This window comes from Dermacentor silvarum, chromosome 5 (assembly GCF_013339745.2).
Source record: "Dermacentor silvarum isolate Dsil-2018 chromosome 5, BIME_Dsil_1.4, whole genome shotgun sequence".
In the NCBI taxonomy this organism is placed as follows: Eukaryota; Metazoa; Arthropoda; class Arachnida; order Ixodida; family Ixodidae; genus Dermacentor; species Dermacentor silvarum.
Window position 1 is genome coordinate 175,344,273 of NC_051158.1, and position 6,533 is coordinate 175,350,805.

A 6,533-nucleotide genomic window follows, 5' to 3' on the forward strand; every position below is an offset into this window, starting at 1 on the left:
AGATAATTTAAAGCAACTATTTAAACACCAACAGTTTAACAAGATATGATAACTGCCGAAAAAGTATTACGCAAATAACTGTACACAGACGATAAAATAAAAACAGGTGAAAAAAAGCATCGCCAAAACTATAAAAGCAAAAAAAAAGCATACCGGTAACAGCATTGTAGGCACGGGTGAACGCGAAAACGCCATACATCAAATTTGGGTGCATAAATATTTTTTAGGTTGTTTAAGAACTTTGCGTGATCCCGCTCTGATGCGAGATCATCTGGTAGGTCATTCCACAAACGAATCGCTCGTGGAAGGGCCGAAAGGTTGAAAGCGTCGGTTTCACCGTACATGCGTGATAAGCTAAAGTTGTTATTTAGTCGGCGTGAAGTTCGATGAGCAGTTGCATCTCCAAGCATCGAACAGATGGCATCATGCTGGTGTGGATGAGTTTGTGGAAAAGTGATAAAAGGGAAATGTCACGACGAATTTTTAGTGGCTCGAGTCCAAGGCCTTGTTTAATCTGTGTTATGCTAGATGGGTAGCTGTAATTACGCGTAATGAATCGACTGGCTCTGTTCTGGATAGATTCTAACTTGTTAATTAGGTATTTTTGGTGCGGTGACCAAATGGAGGGGGCGAACTCGAGTTGCGGACGGATTAAAGCAAGATACGCGAGTTTACCTACATCGGAAGGAGAATTGTATAAATTACGGCGTAGAAAACCTAATGATTTTGATGCGTTAGCACAGATAGAAGTGATATGTGTGGACCAGGAAAGATTAGGAGTTAGGTTTATGCCTAGGTACTTATAATGCTGAGCGCGTTCCACAATGCTGTTACCAATTTTGTATACGCCACTAAAGTTATGATGTTTTCGACTAAAAGTGATTAGTTTGCACTTGGAAACGTTTAATGTCATCTGCCAGGTATTGCACCACTCACCAATACGCTCTAGGTCTTGTTGAAGGGCAAGATGATCAGTACTGCTGCGGATGGGACGGTAAATAATGCTGTCATCAGCGAATATGCGCATACAAGATGATAAATTGTCCGGCAGGTCATTAATGTAGATGAGGAAAAGTAAGGGGCCGAGAACACTTCCTTGCGGAACACCAGAGGAAACGTAACAAAGTGATGAAGAGTAATTGTTTGCGATAGTAAATTGCTGCCGGTTCGTTAGGAAGTTACGGAGCTATGTTAGCGTAAGCGAATCTAGTTTTAGCGATGATAGTTTTAAAATCAAGCGGCAGTGAGCAACACGATCGAAGGCCTTTGCAAAGTCAAGGAATATGCAGTCTGTCTATAGATTACTATTCATGTTAAAATGCAAATCGGTAGTAAATTCGAAAAGTTGAGTCTCACAAGAAAGACCCTTTCGAAACCCATGCTCGTTAGAAAAGAATTTGTTAGATTCTAAATGAGTGTAAATGTTAGAAGCTAAGATATGCTCAAGCATCTTACAAGAGATGCATGTTAAGGAAATGGGGCGATAATTCCCAGGTGAACTTTTATTCCCACTTTTATGGACTGGCACTACTTTCGCTATCTTCCAGTCAGTAGGCAACACCTGTATTTAGTGACTGTTAGTGTTATTAGTATTTAGTGTTATTAATATAGTTGGATTTTTTGCGGCTGAAAGAAACCAGTTTGCATTTGCCCGAGTTTAGAACCATTTGCTATTTATTACACCACGTACTTATCAGGTTAATGTCGTTTTGCAGAATGACGTGATATTCTGGAGAACTTATTTTTCTGTAAACAATACAATCCTAAGCGACTAGTCTTATACTTGAAGAAATGTTATTGGATAGATCATTTATGTATATTAGAAAACGTAGAGGGCCCAGGACGCCTCCCTGGTGAACTCCCGAAGTTGCATCAGCCAGAGAAGAAGAACGGTTATTAATAACTCTAAATTGTTGCAGAAATGATAAAAAATTTGAGATCCGAGATAGACTAGCAGAGTCCAGTCCAAGGGAATTTAATTTTGAAAAGAGCCTGCAATGAGCAACACGGTCAAAAGCTTTGCAAAAATCAAGGAAAATGCCGTCTGTTTATAAGTTATTGTCCATGTTAAAGTGCATGTCGGTTGTCAACTCAAGCACTTCAACGGCAAAGCGGTGGCGGCGGCTGCGCTGACTCGAACCGGAAACAGCTAGCAGATGGTGCATCCCAGAATCCCTCGCTCTTTTACGGGTAACCTATTTGAACTGCCGAGGATGGGAGCGCCATCTGGATAGCATTTTCGCAAGTAAACTACCCGAGCGCACCGCTGTATGAATGGTTGAAATGCTGGAAAAGGGGTTTGTGTTTGAGTTTCCTTGTAACTGAATTTTGTTTTCTCGTACATTCAAATTACAATCCGACGCCACGTTGTCTGTAGGTAGTGGTTAAGCCGTACTTTTCCATTTTTCTGACGAATTTCACTGCGAGATATTCAATTTTTCATCACCGACACCTTGCAGGACGGGGAGGGCCTGCACGGTCGGGGTGGTTATGGATGATTTTCTCCGCCACGGACGCCGACATCCACGCCGGCGCCAACGCCAGATTTTCTGCGACACGGGGCCTTAATGTTATCGCTTTAAAAGATTAACCGCTGAGTCGTAGTACGCAAAACTACACAACACGCCGCATTCACATTCACACACACAAATGGATTGAGGCGGTTCCCGTGTTGAAGGCGAACTCTCACAGCACAATAAATACCCTCAGAACTATATTTAGCCGTTTGGGCATACCGCGCACGGCGGTGACCGACAACGGGACGCCATTCACAGCATGGGAGTTCGAGCAGTTTATGCAGCGCAATGGAATCCCACATATTCGAACACCTCCCTATCATCCCCAGAGTAATGGCCTAGCTGAGCGAGCCGTGCGCACAGTCAAAGAAGGCTTGAAGAAGATAGGAGGTGGTTGCCTCATAACGTCGTTGGCCTGGCTATTGTGCAATTATCGAAACGCACCACACCAAGCGGGCCCCTATCCTTCAGAGATGCTATTAGGTTACCGTCTGCGCACAAGATTGGACATGTCTTTTCCTTCCAGAGCTTGCCCTGCCAACGCTTCGAATGACTCGGGCTGGAATTTTGCACCAGGAGACTATGTGTACGTGCGAAATTACGGCGCCGGCGATAAGTGGTCCCCGGGCACGGTGGAAGCTACTTCCGGCGCTCGCCTCCTGGTTGTTAAGACTGCGGACGGGCTTGTCCGCCGCCACTTGGATCAAGTTCATAAGCGGAGCACAGATGAGACCCCCGCAGCCGTCGACCTGTCGAGGCCTCCAACACCAGGTTCCCCGGTAATGCAGGACCCAAGGGCGGCTGACACATCCGAAAGAATGCCAGAAACGCAACCCCAGGAGCTACGTCGCTCCACGCGATCAAACAAACCGGTCGTGCGTTTTGGCTACTAATGGTGAAGAAATTATGTAACCCCTGAACTTGACGACCAAGCTATTCTATTTAGTGCGCATGTGCGCAATCTTTTCTTGATTTCTATCACGCCTTCCCTCTCCCCTTGACTTTCCTTTATATTCACGAGCGTGAATAAACCCGACGTTTTTCTGCATGGTACGACCGTGTCGTTCACTACTGGAGCGGCGTTGCCGCCGCCCGAAAGCATCGTAACACTATTGCACGATAGCCGGGCCAACGACGTTATGAGGCAACCGCCTCCCGTCTTCTTCAAGCCTTCTTTGAGTGTGCGCACGGCTGGCTCGGCTAGGCAATTACTCTGGGGATGATAGGGATGTGTTCGAATATGTGCGAATCCATTGCGCTGCATAAACTGCTCGAACTCCCATGCTGTGAATGGCGTCCCGTTGTCGGTCACCACCGTGCGCGGTATACCGAAACGGCTAAATATAGTTCTGAGGGTATTTATTGTGCTGTGAGAGTTCGCCTGCAACACGGGAACCGCCTCAATCCATTTTGTGTGTGAATCAACGACTACCAGTATCATGTTCCCTTTGATTGGTCCCGCATAATCAATTAGCAAGCGCGACCACCTTTCGCCCGTCTCGGGCCAATTTACTGGTTCTTTCGCCTGAGGCATCAGTAATGATTGCACGCAGTTGTGGCAGAGTGAAGTGCGCTTTTCCGAAACCCTGTAACGGCGCGCGCATGCGCTACGAGTACGCAGAGTTTGGGTTGCTTCACAGCAAAACAAGCAAGCACGGCGCGCTCCCGCGCTTTAGCAGACGACACAAGCCCCACCTCAGAGCTCCTGTGTGCCTGCGCCACTTAGCTTCGATGCGCGGCCGCGACATGTGCGCTGGCACTTCGCGGAGCGCGACCATGCTGCTACGTGTTCGCACTAAGAGTGGACCACTCTGTACGTGCACGTGGGTTTGGATCGCGCGTCTAGTACACCAGATGCGCGCTGCAGACCGCCCGCGCTAGATGAATTGCTACACCTCGACCCTTTCCCAGGTAGCACACAAAGTCTTCAAAACGTCGTATTAATGGATTCAATCTCTAAAAGACAATTTTCACCAAAATCGACGCTTTAAAGACGTCGCAGGCACGAGAGCCTAAAAACGAGGGGTGAATACGTCTTGAAAACGTTTTCATAACACTAGCCTTATCTGTTCAATTACCTAGCCTACCGGGTTTCCGATGGCGCCGACGGTATCGCCACCTTACGCAAGGTGGCGATACCGTCGTCACATCGGTCACGTGGCCACGGTGTACATGTCCAAGCTGGTGGCCGCGGCTGCCGGCTCCCGCGTGAAACCGGCCTGTGCATAGTTCCGTTATTACGCTTGGTTTGGGCTGTCTTGTGTTTCGGCCGGTTTTCGGTTGTGCTGTCCTTTGTCATTGTGATGAGTGAAAGAAAACGATAACGACCAAGTGCGCACTGGTTCTTTCGCGACTCGACCACGCATGTGAGTGATCTCGCCAAATGAGCGATGGCCCAGTGCTATTGGGCCACGTATGGCGAGCACGTAGCGAAATTCTTCGTGGCAAGACACGCGAATAGTCAGCGGGAGACGGAAGACAGCAGACCGACGTGTCGGACGCCGTCAATCAAGGTTCCAAGCAACGCGGCCGTCCATGGAGATGCCACCCGAACGTTGGCCTTCGCCAAGGCGATCGCCAGCGCGAGTACTGAAGCTCGGAGCGTGGCTTGGCCAGCTGTGCTAACACTTGCCGCGAGCATTGCGGATCGCGGGCAAGGACTCTCCTTAGTCAGTTGCTCGGCGGAGCACCGTTCGTGGCCTAGCTAATGGCCGCATATGCACCGAGCACTGTGGCTCGCCTGCAAGCTGTCCGCTGGGCAGGCTGACCGTTCCTGCAACCATAGGTCGGCAGTGTGGGAGAACACTCACTCACCATAATTTTTTCCAGGCTCCGCACTCACTCACGTTCAGACTCACCTCCACTAACACTCACAGACACTCACTAGCACTCGCACTCACCTGCACTCACACTCACTCGCACTCACTCGCACTCGCCCTCACCTGCACTCACAATCACTGGTACTCACTCGCACTCGCACTCACCTGCACTCACACTCACAGGCACTCACTCGCACTCGCACTCACCTCCACTCATACTCACTGGCACTCACTCGCACTCGCACTCACATGCACTCACACTCACTGGCACTCACTCGCACTCACCTGCACTCACACTCACTGGCACTCACTCGCACTCACACTCACATTCACTGGCACTCACTCGCACTCACACTCACTCGCACTCACCCCTTTGAAATGAGTGTGAGTGTGAGTGAGTGCACTCATGAGTCACTCTGCCGACCTATACCGCTCACCATTCGTGTATATTCATAACGAAGCTTCCAATTTAGCTCCTGTTGCATCGGGAGTGCGCCAAGGGAGCGTTTTGGACCCAGGTTTATTTTTAATATACATAAAAGATTTGCCTTTCCGATTACATGGTAACATCCGTCTATTCGCTGACTATTGTATTTCGTACCGCGAAATTAATCACAGTCATAATCACCACACATAAATTCTACCTTTTCTTGGTGTCAGGAGTGGCAGATGACTCTAAATGCCGAAAATCTGTAGCGCTAACATGAAGAAAGAAACGGATATCTGAGTTTACTTACATTAATAATGACACACCTCTCACTTGTGCATTTCAGCGGAAATATTTAGGTGTCACTTTAACATATGCTCTCCGATGGGAAAGCCATGTTAACAAAATAACGTCAAGTGGAAATCAATGTACACGCTGAGCACTAAACCGACTCTTCTTTCTGAGAAGACACTTTCGTCTTCCGCCTCAGATAAAATTTTCTGGCCTACAAAATGCTCGTTTTAACAGTGCTAGAGCACGCCAATATTGTTTGGTTTCCGTACACAAATAAACTCATTGCAAGAATGGAAGGGGTGCAAAGGAAGGCAATAAGGTTCTGTTTTAATAAATACAAATGAACGGATTCATTGACTAAATTATTAAAGAGAGCTGGTTTATTAACACTGCAAAGTAGAGCAAAACTAGCACGACTAAAGTTTTCGTTTCAATTTAGTCATGGTGACATACACATTGACGTCAGCCCCAAACTCC